General features: G+C 45.1%; 1 protein-coding gene across 1 annotated transcript in view; it reads right to left on the bottom strand.

The window, feature by feature from the left end:
- Positions 1 to 14,029, bottom strand: part of STT3B (STT3 oligosaccharyltransferase complex catalytic subunit B) — an 872,418-nt gene that overhangs the window by 252,289 nt on the left and 606,100 nt on the right. The gene's annotated exons all lie outside the window — the stretch shown is intronic.

The following is a 14,029-nucleotide window of genomic DNA, read 5'->3' as shown; positions in this document are numbered from 1 at the left end:
CCCCATAGTGAACAAATTCTCATCATATACTTTTTACTCTGTCCCCGGTATCCTTTCTTACCTGTAAAAGAAGGTGTGTTGAAGCATAAAATAGGATTTTAACTTATGTACTGTGTTAACTGCAGTCTGGCAACCTGTGACAACTTGTGAAAACTTGTGAGCTTGGTGAGCCATTGTATGTAACCATCTTAAGCATGGTTGTAAGGCAAGGCTTGCAAAGCCAAACAGTCAGAGACATGGTTATTCAGGGATCAAAGTAGGGGAGCCCAACCTCAATCTTTTGGGAAAGACCAAATGGTTGCCGTGTTAAAGACAAATCTAGGGGTCACATCCCACCAAGCACAGAGCAACAGAATATACCAGTTTGGGAAGCGGATGAGGCTATGCATTTTGAAGCTCATCCAAAAAGCATGAAACAGACATACAAACCTCTTACCAAATTCCAGGGACATAGCTCCTCGCCACATCCTCAAACACACCCAATTGCTGGGCAAACAATCAGGGATTTCTTCATGGTTTCTGACCTAAATATTACAAGTGAAAAGAGGGGTGGGGATGGGCAATACAGGAATGCTCTGGATGGTTCGCATATGTACGATTTCTATGATGGAAATGGCATGTACGACCTAAGCCTGATTGTTGAACATACGGACTCCATGACATTAGAAGTAGAACGCCACCAGGGTGACCGTGTTAAGCAACCCACATGCAACCCCTCAAAACAGGGCTCACCAACTGGCCTTACTAACATCACTGATAAGGAGACCTTGCAGACCGCTGGGTCAGGATTTATAAACTATAGATTCAGTAATGATGCAAATTTCATCCACCATACGATGAGAGAAGTGGACGAATGGATTTTGCAGACTTCTCCAACCCAATCTGCCTTAAATATGGTCCTAAGCTCTTTCGTTACCTTCTATGACATTTGAGATGAGGTCAGGGCTCGCACGTCTATGCGAACGGATCTAAAATGTGAAAATTGAAGATCTGGCCCCCATCAAAGGATTGGGGGCAACTGGTGGACAAATAAGGGGTCAATCTGGAGGACATAGTAGCATCTCATCTGCCTATAGTAATTTTTCCTGACTCAGAGGAAGAAACTGGAGAGTCCGGAACATGAAGTAAAGGTGCTACAGCTGAGAAATCAAAGGCCGACTCATCTCAGGTCTCCTCAAAATCGATATTCCACTCAACCATGAAAGGGAGAAAGAACGTAACCACAGAAAAAGATCGGGGACAGGACGTCCAATCGGGATAAAGAAAACCCAGAACCATAAAACTATCAAAAGGAAAAATGTGGCGGTCGAACATTTGTAAAAAAAATAAAATTTACATTTTTTTTTTAAAATAAAAGTGTTTTTTGGGGATGTGTTAGGCCATAAGGAAAACAAGAGGCATCCGAATGGAACTGCTGCTGTTTTGTCGCTAGGGCTTGAAAGAAGGGAACCCGAGCATGAAGTTGGCTTGTGTCAGTGTAAGAATGTAAATGGGAGTAAAAATGATACAATCATGAGAGAAAGCTGTTGCTCACCTAAAGCTGTACCTCAGCAGTGTGGGCAAAACCCATGGGTGCTTGGGCCAAACAAAATCTGATCTTCACGCGAGTGAACATGATCAGAGCGATAAACTGTTTCCTCTGCTACCCAAACAGGTTTGGATCTCCTAGGGTTGAGGGAACCTCTTATTAATTTCAGCAATGTTGCCGCCTACAGACCTCCCTGAAGTGGCCCAATTCAGAGCCAAATCTGGGATCAAAGAAATGTGGGTACACGAAGACCTCCTATAACTGGGAATGAAGAGCATTGACAACTGACCACATTGGATGATAACGGTTGTAGCTGCCGAAAGAATGTCATTATTTCGCCTTATGAATGACAAAAGTGAAGTAATGATCACCTGATGCCAGAAACGCAATAAAAATCCCATCAGCTGCTTAAAAGAACCAATTGCCCACCCAATAATGGAAGGGTAGAAACATGGGGAAAAAACCTTGTTATTTCCGGGATTTAAGCAGAAGGATTATCGCTAGGTAAAAAGGTCACCGATATGAAGATAGTTGTGCAGGCCCACCAAAGGGTGTCCAAGTGTGAGTGCAAAAACAATAAATGGAACAACTCCTCTAGAAGGTATAAATGGGTGTTATGTTCCTTTGGTGACGGACAGAAACAAAACCCCAAAGGGCCAGTCAACGGAAGAAGGTGGTCACCCCTGAAACAGAAGAGACATGAGGGAGAAACAGTCCCTCCTTTGGGTACATATGTAGCAGAGAGGAACTTGAATGGGAACGTGAATCTAGGATTTGTTCAAAAGAATGTACAAACCACAATCAGTGGAGCAAGCGGGTAGATGTGTGATGGAGGAGAAAATACTCACTTGATGAATACTCAGAACAAAGCTATAGTTACAAACTCTGGCACCAATAGGTTTTGTGAGCAAGTTTGTGCTAGTGAGCCTCATAAAACCTCTAGGATGATCCAGGGGGATTTTAGACTGCGCCCTGCATCTAAACAAGAACCAGGTCTCCCCAAAGACCACGGATTGAAAATCATGATTACCTATTCTTTTAGCCAGGAACATATGCTCTGCCTAAATAGAACGAATATTATTCTAATACTTAGTGAAATTCGAAACTTAGGAGCCTTGGTATCCGCCGACATCGAGAGAATTGAATTTCCTGATTAGAGGGATACGAAAATTGTTGCATAGTGCATCTTAACTCGAGATTTGGATTTGGTCTAGTACTGTGAGAGGAAGCGACTGATCTAGGTTATATGATTGCTCCTATGAATGAAGTAGCAAGAGAAGGGGGAACAAGGGAATGAAGAGAAGAGGGGGAACATGTCTATATGAATGATACTCATGGGCAAGAATGCTCCTCACCTAAAAGAGTCCCCAGTAAGACAAATTGGGCGGCCGTTATCACCAGCTTGTGGCGAAAATCATGTTGGTAACTTAAGATTGAAGGAATGTGTAGTCACACCACATTGGGTGATTGTCTGGAACACACTGATAAGCAAGAGCGTGCGATAGGAACATGGACTATTAGGGGCTTTGGTAAAATGATTCACGAGAAGGCATTGTTGACAATGTTAAAAGATTACCCTATATTGTGTTTCCAAGAAACCAACGCTTTAGATTACCTTGTCTGGGATGGGCATGTGAAGTTCCAACAGGTGGCGATAACAGGGAATGGTGGAGGTCCTCTGGAAGCCTGTGCACACTGATTAAACATGGTCACAGAATAATAGCGACTCGTCTGAATGTAGAGATGTGCTGGGGCTAAACCTAAAAATGTTATTGGAGAATCTAGAACTAAATATACTCCTTGTGAATGTTTACTGGCATCCTGCCAATTGCGAACTCAGGACTGGAGAGCCTCCTTGAAAGTTACAAGGATGCTTTCCCAGTCTCTGAAATAATGGTTGGGTATCTGAATGCAGAGTCTTCCTGTTGGCACGGATTTGGGAAAAGAAGTCGACCTTACTAATCCGCATACTATATCTTTAATTGAATGTGACACTCAATGGAGGGACTTCTGGGAGGGCTGGCGTTTGATAGTTGCCAATGGGCAAACAAATGGAGATCTACCCCACACATACTACATGGCATAGAGACCAACTAAGTTCCTGGCTTGATTATATCAGTCTCTGAAAATGTATTCTCAATTTCAACTCTAATTGAGGTTATACACAATTCTGCTAGTGATCATGATCTTGTAGCATTGCTTTTACATATAATGCTCAAGGTGTCCCAAATGACATGCAGAAATATTACTCTGAATCAATGAAAAAAATACTTACTTGGAAGGTGAGGAGACTTAAGAATTTTGGCATTACACAACCCATCCCCAAAAAATAAGGAGTCTTTCGGTTGAGAACTTTTGTCTGTTTTATAACAGACAAAACTACAACCCCTTTCAGGTAATCTTACCAAAATGTGTACTAGTCTTTCACATGTTTATATAAAAAAAGTTCAAGAAAGAAAAACCCTAATGTGTGAACTAATGTCGAGAAAATTGAACAGATCTGTAGGGAGAGACTGTCTCAGAAATTGCAACAAGAGCCATAGGTATCTCCTTATGCAAAAAAGATGGAGAAAAGAAGAGTGCGGTTGTGTAGAGAAATAGCAGGAATTTTTGGAATATCGTCAACACGATAACTGGGTGTGAGTCGCCTGAAATTATGAATCCAATACCAGAAGACTGGTGTAAACATTGAGGATTTGTGCAATAATGTGGGTGGAAAAATCCCAAATGTGAACTTTGATGAATCCTGGAATCTGGACATCTCTCCAGAACATTTACTTAAAATTATAAGATCTTCATCAAACGCTCGTGCCCCGGGACCAAACGGCCTATGTAATCTCGTGCTGAATAATAATCCAGGAATGTGGACTGGAGTATTGCATACCCTTTAACAAGATGTCCTGGTTAATAAGGCCTTCCCTCGCTTCTGGCACTCCTCAGTTATTGTGCCGATATTCAAGAAAGGTAGCAGAATGAATCCCGTGAGCTATCGCCCTATTGCTTTCCTTGATGTGGAGACGAATATTTGCTAGGTGCATCCTGAGGAGTCTGGAGGAATGAGCGGCTTCGACAGGAAGACTATCAAGATACCAAACAGGTTTTAGGAAGGGAACTGGGACTGATGCTAGTGGACTCTACATACAGTCGATGATAGACCAATCATGTATTGAAGGGAATAACCCATTACATGTGGCCAGTATCCATCCAAGTCTCCCCTTCGATAAAGTAGATGGGGGCGAGACTCTGGTCAAAGTTATTTGGCTAGGGAATTCCAACACATCTGCTAGATATTTTACTACAATTGCATAGTAACAGAAGTGAGAGTGCCATTTGGAATAAATGGTCAGGTATCCAGGCCAATACAAACTGATCATGGTGTGAGGCAGGGGTGTATTTTGGACGACTGCTCTTTAACTTGTACTTATCGGATGTGGGTGAGGCTCTTGAGGAAGCTTTGTTCATTGCTCAGTTGGTAGGAGAGAGCAGAGCTTCTGGGTAGCGTATGGTGACCTACTACTCTTAGATAGGACCCCGATTTACCTCAAAGATTAATCGCTTTTCTGAGTATGTAAAAATTAACTGTCTCAATAAATCTAGCCAAATCAAACATCTTGTGTTACAATGGAAAGAAATCTAGGAAGAAAAACGTCAGACGGAAACTTCACTCTATAGCAATTATAGCAATGGCTGTAACACCGGGAATAAAAAACTTATGGTTCACTCGCCTAAGGGCAATGGAGTACAAGATTGGGAAGTCAGCATTGTGGGTGTGAGGGACCCAGTACATTGGACAAATGGAACACAAAAAAAACGTGTCCGGATATTATTTTACACAGGTAAAATAAATCATTAATACATGGTATAGAAATATATAGCCAGTTAAAGAAAATGGAACTAAATAACTGATGGAATGATTTGGAGAAAGGTGCTTTTGGTTCCATCATGTGTTCCACACTCTATCCTCTGCTTCGCAGTGGGGTGTAACTCACTCCTTTCGTTAGTTCAGATGAAGATGCGGTTATTTCAAAAATTAATGCAACATTCCCTGCACTCTTTTTTTAATCAACTTTATTTAATAATTATACAAAACATAATACAACTGAGTAACAGAATGGGAACAAGCAAAAGATTACTCCATATACATCAGTGCAACAAAATGCAAATTACTACTAAAGTAACAGCTATTCAAAACGAAATCCGAAAACATCCCCACCCTCCTATCTCATGGCAAGACGTGATAACACAAAACACAAAAAAAAGACAAAACATACACCCCTACCAATCCCCCAACCTCAATATCCACAAAATAAACCAAAACCTACACCTAGTATGACACTGCCTCATACTTTTCTGTCAGTGATTTTCCTTTCAACTGATAGTCGAAGTGTGGAGATGTGGGATTGTTCGGAATGGATTGATAGAGCATTGTTGATGGCCATAAAACAAATAATGAAGGTGTGCAAATCCAGGAAGAAGCCACATTGCGAGAACTGGGTATCGGATATTTGGACACTCTCTTGGTATGAGAAGACTCAGGCAGTTCGACAACATCGGGAAACTGAGTAGGAGGAGAGATGGGGGCCATTCAGGGATTTATTTGGATGAGGTGTAGGTCCCTGCACTCTTTGTATGCTGCAGTGGGAGCTCAAATGGGGAATGGGACAGGAAAGACATTTTGAATATTCCTCCAACAGTGCCAACAAATAATGTGAAGGCCTGATGTATCTACAGAGATGTTGCTCCACCACCGTGAGAAAGCAAAAAGAAAACACTTAGATCCCGACTGGGTGATCACCTGTGGCTAGAGAGGACATTTTAGATTGACAAAAGAAATCCGCTTGGTGTGCAAAATCAGCGGGCTCATTCGTCCCATCGGAAACAATGCCCATACAGCGTTAAGTTTTTATGCAATTTCTTTAACCTGTTGTATACGGGAGAAGAACAAGTTACTTCTTACCTTGTAACGTTCTTTCGATGGGATGTTCCTCCGATGTATTCCTCATCTTGATAGATTCCTTCCAGCTTGCTGGCCTTGCAAACATTTTTCAGTAGAGGGCGCTGCGCGTCAACGTCATTGTGCGTATAAAAAGACTGGCGCAGCGTCCGTTGCTCAGTTCTGTTTTGAAGTTTAAGAGTAGCTGTGCATGATTTAGTTATTGACCTTGAAGGAGCGTAAGCTGCAACCACATGGGAATTTTTACTTAGGGGATGGATGGGAGGGGCGATAAGGAATACGTTGGAGGAACATCCCATCGAAAGAACGTTACAAGGTAAGAAGTAACTTGTTCTTCGAAGGGATTGTGTCCTCCGACGTATTCCTCATCTTGATAGGCTCCCATAGCAGTGGTGTGTAAACGGAGGTGGGAGTAAAATTGCCATATTCCCCTTTAAGAATGAACAGAGTAACACAGCTTTGCCAAATCTAGTGTCTTGGCTAGAGGAGGAATCCAGATTGTAGAATTTTGTAAAGGTATGAGCGGACAACAATGTGGCAGCCGCACATATGTCTTGAATCGGTACCCCTCTTTGGAGGGCCGAAGAGGTTGCGACACCCCTGGTTGAATGAGCCCTAAGATTTTGAGGGGGCTCTTTCCCTGCCAATTCGTAGCATTCTAGAATGGCTAAAATAATCCATCTGGATTGTTTTGTGATTGGCAATCCTAATTTGTGCCCTGTGTAAACTATGAACAGTTGGTCTGCTTGCCTAAAAACTCAAGGCTCGCCTTGGATCCAGCCTATGTAGCCCCTCTTCCTCTTTCCCAGGATGAGGAGGCTAGAATAAAGGTAAGGTCTCCGAGTGATGTGGAATTCAGAGACTACCTTTGGGAGGAAATTAGGCTTCACTTGTAGGACAACTGTCTTTGTGAAAGATTGTATGACTAGGTTTACAAGATAGAGCTTGTAATTCGCTCACCCTCCTGGCAGATGTCAAAGCCACTAATAAGACAGTTTTAAGGGTGAGAAATCTTAACGAACAAGAGTTGAGTGGTTCAAAAGGTGTGCCCATCAGGAAATTTAAGATTAAATTTAAGTCCCACAAGGGAACGGTCTCGGGGGATAGACATTAGTTAACCGCTTCAGAAATTGTATTACTAGGGTTAATTTGAAATATGATGGCTCCTCCGCAGTGCGCTTGAAGATAGATAGCGCTGAATTTGCCAAATAGAGCAGAAAAGATAACACCATTGGTATACCGCATGAAAAGGGTTCAATAATCTTCTCTACACCAGCTGCAAAACTTGTTCCAACAGCAGCAGTATAAAGTCTTTATTGCTGGCCTTCTAGCCGAAAGCAACACCTCCATGACGTCATATGGGAGGTCCCAATCCTTGTATCTCAACCTTTCAGGAACCAAGCGTGAAGGTTGAGGGTTCTGATGTCTGGATGGTGAACCTGACCTCCCTTCTGCGAGAGAAGATCCTCTGAGTGGAAAACGAATCGGGGGCAGATGGACATGTTCAGAAGGTCCAGGTAACACGTTCTCCTGGCCCAGTCTGGGGCAATTAGGATCATAGTCTTCCGGAATCCTCAACCTCCTGATCATCTGAGGAACGACAGGTACTGGAGGGAACGCGTATAGAAGTGGAAACTCCCAGTCTACTGCAAACGCATCCCCTAGAGCTCCTCTCGGGGGAAATTCCCTTGAACAAAACTGATCGCACTTCCTGTTGATACTGGTGGTGAACAAATCCACTTGAGGGGTTCCCCAAAGGGTGAAGATCTCTTGAAGGACTTCCTGAGCTATTTCCCACTCGTGAGAGAATGCTCTGCCTGCTCAGAGCGTCCGCTGTTAAGTTCTTCTCTCCAGCTAAGTGAACTACCGATAGAGAGATTCCTTCTTGAATTGCCCAAAACCAGAGCTGCATCGCCTCTCTGCACAGTGGCAGTGATCCTATGCCTCCTCTTTTGTTGAGGTAGTGCATGGCCACTGTGTTGTCCATCATTAGGACATTTTTCCCTTGTACAGATGGCAGAAAAGCCTTCAGCGCTAGTCTGATGGCTCTCAGCTCCAACAGGTTGATATGTAGTCTGGACTCCGATGGAGACCAACGACCGCTGATGGTCAAGTCGTTGGCATGGACTCCCCACCCCGTGAGGGAGGCATCCGTGACTACTGTTATCTCCGGCCATGGTTGCCAAAACAGTTCTCCTTTCAAAATTTTCTCCCGACAGGCCTACCACTGAAGGTCTCGAGCCACTTTGTCCGGAACCTGAAGGAGATCTGTCATTCTTCCTGAGAATTGCAACCACTGAGTTCTTAGTGCCCATGGAGAGATCTCATTCTCAGGCGAGCCTCTGGCACAAGGAAGATGCAGGATGCCATGAGGCCTAGCAACCTCAAAAAGTCTAAGGCTGGGAGACGTTGGGCATTTTGAAACTTAGTGACCATCTGCAGAATATCTTGAGCCCTCACCTCTGGTGGTGAGGCTTTCGCCAGGAAGTGTCCAGGACCGCTCCGATGAACTGGAGTCTCTGTGATGCTATCATCTGTGACTTCTTTAAATTGAGGGAGAAGCCTAGTTTGCGAAGGAAGTGGCAGACAATCTCTTTGGATCGGAGCTTGTTCCAAAGATACAGCTCTGATCAACCAATAGTCTAGGTTGGGTAGACGTGAATCCCTTCCCTCCTTAGACTTGCAGCCACTACCGACATTAGCTTGGTGAAGACCCTCGGGGGGAGGTCAGCCCAAATGGCAGAACTCGAAATTGATAATGAGAGTTGCCAATTGAGAACCACAGGTATTTCCTGTTTTTGAGATGGATTGGCACATGGAAATAAGCATCCTGAAGGTCCAGAGATACCAGCCAGTCCTGAAGCTGGAGGGCCTGAAGGATCCGAGAGAGTTACCATCTTGAACTTGTCCTTCCTGAGGAACTTGTTCAATTCTCGTAAATCCAAGATGGGCCTCAGTCCTCTGTCCTTCTTCGGTATTAGAAAGTAGGGGGGAGTACCAACCATTGTTCCTCTCCACTACAGGTACCGGTTCTATGGCACCTTTCTCTAGCAGGTCTAGAATCTCCTGCAAAAGGAGATGATCTGGAAACTTCAAAGAGTTGTTCCCTGGTGGATGACTGAGGGGTGCGTAGAAAAGGCAGGCAGTAACCTTGGGCAACTGTCTCCAATGCCCAAGCATCTGACGTAATAGCCTCCCATTCCGTCAGATGTTGAGTTAATCTGCCCCCTACTGGTGTCTTGTGAGGAGAGTCCTCAGAGTGGTTTACAGGTGGCTGACGCAGATGCCGAGGGTAAAGAGGTACCTGCTGCGTCTTTTGTACTTTTAACCCGTCCACCTCTGGTGAATCGTTTTTGGCCTCTTTGAGCCTGCTGTCCTCTGCCTTTTCCGAATGCAGAATAAAAACGAACGGGCCTACCTCTCCAAGAGCTTCCTGAGGTGCGATAGGGAGTTTGATGGATTGCAGCTCCAAGGGATTTTGCTGCTGCCTTGGATGTTTGTAACCTCTCTAGGCTGTCATCAGCCTTCTTACCAAATAAAGAAGAGTCGACAAAGGGCCTGTACATCTGGAGCAAAACCAGACTTTCTCAACCACACAAATCTGCGGATTGTAGTACTTGCTGCCATGTCCCTGCTGATACTGTCAGAATCAATGCCAGTTTGAAGGGATTCGCACATTGCATCTTTACCATCTTTAATGATGTTCAGAAAAGCGTCCCTTTCTTCTCCTTCCGGGAGACAGTCAGCCGCTGATGAAGCACACTCCTAACGTGTATGGCTGAATCTTGCGAGCGTACAAGTAGCATTAATGGATTTAAGTGCCATGCTACACGCAGAAAAGACCTTTTTTGATATACCGTCAAATCTTACAATTCCTGTCTTGTGGAGAGTAGGATATGCAGATCTACTGTTCGATGAAGTTGCTGCTTGTACAACCAGACTCTGGAGTTGGATGTTTGGACAAATATTCAGGGTCAGAAGCAGATACCCTATATTTGGCAGATAGTTTTTTGTTAACTGCCGGGATAACCTCAGGAGTTTCCCATTTGGCCGATATTTTCCTCTGCAATGCAGTACGAAAGGGAACCAGAGAATCTTCCTGTGGGCATTTAATTAAAATGTCTGCAAGATTATCTTGTTGAAAAGAAGGTGAAGGTGTAGACCAACGCATGAATTCTATTATTCTGGCCATTAAAATTCTGTAAGGGGTCTCAGCATGTTCCCCTGGGTCTGGTTTAGCAAATTCTACTTCTGGGGAAGTATCTAAACCACTTGCATCATGCAAGGTTTCTTGAAGGTCCTTCAACCTATTCTCTTCAGAGATAAATTCCTCTGGTACAGGTGTTGTAGTCCTCTGCAACCCAAAAGGTCTTTCATGATCAGAGTCCTCCCCTTCCTCATGAATCGAGGACAAGGCTCTGAAATAAACTGACTGTGGGAATGGCTTAAAACCCATTTCTAGAGGAGAAAGGGGCCAAGCTTGTAGGACCCGGTTGAGAAAACGTTGAAGTTGTCGACGTGGAAGTCAAAGGCTTAGAAGAAAACGAAAAAGGCGTTGAAAAGGTATGAAGAGACCTCGAAGAACTCGAGAGGATCGGAATCCTACTCGGAGTCATCGAGGTTATGGACAACATTCTCGAGGTCATGGTCGAAGCCATTGGTACGTCTGACTGAGAAGTAGTCACAGCAGTAGGTTTGTCCTTTATCGGCGTCAAAGACAGCGTCGATTAGACCGATCTGTGTGTAGACAGGCCCTTTGATAATGGCGTCGATGACGCAGATTTATGAGTCGAAGGGGCTTTCGACGACGCAGTCTTACGGCCTTTGCTCGATGGTCCATGATGCTCTCGGGCATTTTCTTTCGCCGGGTGCAACGACTCGCTGCGTTTCAATTTTTTGGGTCTTTCACCCAGGGTATCACCTTTAGCCGTCTCCGAGGGGGCCGAGGCCGCTTTCTCGAAGACGCGAAGCATCTTTTTACGGAATTCCTCCCACTTACCTGGAGAGCTGCGTTTCTGGGGCAGGTGACTTTTTCCGGGGAAACAGCAGACGAAGAAGAGGGTGTTTGGATCTCAAAGACTGAAGGGAACCGCTTCGGGTCCTCGAACGGGAATGTTTCCTGTGACGGCGAGGAGACTAATGTCTCGATTCTGCAGAGGAAACTTTCGAAGGAGTAGAAGTTTTAAGAGTCTTACCTCTTTCGAGCTTCCGCTTATGCTCCTTCAAGGCTTTCACCACCATGGACATGCAGTCTTTGCATTCTGAACAATGGTGCTCCGATCCCAGACACCACAAACCGATCCGGTGAGGATCCGTCAACGACATTTTCTTTCCACAATCACGACACTTTTTGAAGCCGGACCGTGGGGTCGACGTTTCAGATGAGGAAGCCATCAAGTAAAGTATGATATCTTCGAGGAATAAGTAGAATCTACTTGAACGAACTGAGCAACACGATTCCGAGGCACACTAAGTGCGGAAAAATGGAACTGAGCAATGGACGCTGCACAAGTCTATTTATACGCACAATGACGTCGGTGCCGATACAGAGGCTGTCGAGGGACACCAACTGAAGGGATGTCGACGCGCAGCGCCCTCTACTGAAAAAAATTTGAGGCCAGCAAGCTGGAGGGAATCTATCAAGATAAGGAATACGTTGGAGGACACAATTGTCATGATACCTACCCCCAGGGAACCAGACCAGGCCCAGCAACCCGGGAAGCAGGCATCAAGTTATTTTGATCAAGCCCAAAAACCCCTGCTAGGGGCTGTTTGGGTGCGGTCCTGGCGCCTATGGCACCAGGCTCATATGGAGAGTCGGTCCTGGCGTCATAGGTGCCAGGCTCAGAGTAGGACTTACCTGATGCAGACCATGCTGCAAGCTTACCTGATGCAGACCATGCTGCAGAGCTCCAAGCCAAATGAGGCTTGGAAGGGACTATTTTACCTAGGGAATATTTTTTACTCGGGTGGGGCTGGGGAGGAATACTTACCTGGGACTACTTTGGAAGCTATTTAAACCACGCCCGAAGAGCAGCACACGCTTCACGTTATTCTGCATCCAGCAGCGTAACGCTCACCGTGTCTGCAAGCCTGCATCCAGTCTCCTGCCACGCCAGCCTCGAGTCTGCAGCTCCTAGAAAAAGGGAGGAACAGAAGGAGAAGAGGTTAGAATAAGAGCAAAACCTTTGATCCTTACCTGAATTCCGGATCCACCGCGCCTTCGAGCTGGAAGAAAGAAGCATTTTACGCGCGCCGCCTCGCCTGCTGCAGTGCCGCGCTGAACTCACCGGCCTTCGCAGCATCCTCACGATCCACCGCATCCTTCTGCATATTGCCGCCGTACTCTGGCACCTAAGGGGAAACACAAGAACAGCAAAGGTGAGCCAAGGGAATAAACAGAGGCAATAGTAACTACCCCCATAGACTAACCTGATTACCGCCGGGGGTACTATTCGGCACAGTCTCCATTGCATCCTCGCCGTACCCCGGCCCCTTAAGGGAAAAAAGGTGAGACGAAGGGACAAACAAGGGGAACTCTTCTCACCACAATAGACTTACCTAATTTTACCGCCGGAGGCATTATTCCCCGAACTTCATATTTTCTCTCCACACCTGAATAAGGGAGCAAGCTACAGGTTACATTCTGGCCTTATTTTATTGAACTGTGTAGGATAAGCCAAATCCTTACCTGAACTTCGTCAGCTACCATGAGGAACTCTTCGCTGGGGTCAAGCTGCAAAGAATCGGATAAGAGTGAAAGTCAGACATGTGAACTCTTATGAACTACTTACTTTTCGGAGTCAATATTGTTCTGGAACTCACCAATTCCTTCGAGCCAGTGAAGCAACTGGTTATCAACGCGCCCCTACGCTCAATGCAGGATGGAGAGCTCATCTTTTAAAACCATCAGGTGAGACTATAAGAGGGGACATCAAAGGTGATCTGTGGTGAGACCAGCGAGGGTGGGGGGGATTTTCGCTCAACCCCACAGGTGGTTAATTCCCTTTCTCCATTTACAGAAGAATATTCCTACGGGCCAAGCAAACGAAGCTAGGTGGGCCAGTCCAGTCCGTCATCTCGGCCCTACGCGTCACATTGGTGGAGACCGCAGCTGTCCAGTTCAGATCGACGCCTCTGTGGGAGCCAAGTGAGCGTAACAATCCCTTCGAAGTGTTTTTAAGAGGTCAAAAGGAAAACGCAATGTGTAGGTTTTGTCGAAATCCTATGGAAACCATAAAACACTTAATGCTATTGTGTCCTGATTTTCAGAGCCTCAGCGAGGAATGTTTTAGTAGTTTTAGACATTCCATTGAGCATTCGCATAGTGAGCATGTATGGTCATATGCTACAGGGTAGACCAACAATGTTATTAACACGAATTGTGCAATCTCTTAAAAAAGCTATTCTAGAATGAAATGGATTAGTGGATTTTAAAGAACATGATGACAGTAAGCAAAGCTTAGGAGTCCCTTTTGTAGGGGGAGGATTGGTCCAAAAGAGCCCCCTTGCCTACATCCCCTCCCCAGGTGAGGGCCATGGCTCAT

The sequence above is a fragment of the Ambystoma mexicanum genome, chromosome 2q (assembly GCF_040938575.1).
Source record: "Ambystoma mexicanum isolate Mex_15411 chromosome 2q, UKY_AmexF1_1, whole genome shotgun sequence".
NCBI lineage: Eukaryota > Metazoa > Chordata > Amphibia > Caudata > Ambystomatidae > Ambystoma > Ambystoma mexicanum.
This window is presented reverse-complemented; position numbering and strand designations above follow the sequence as displayed.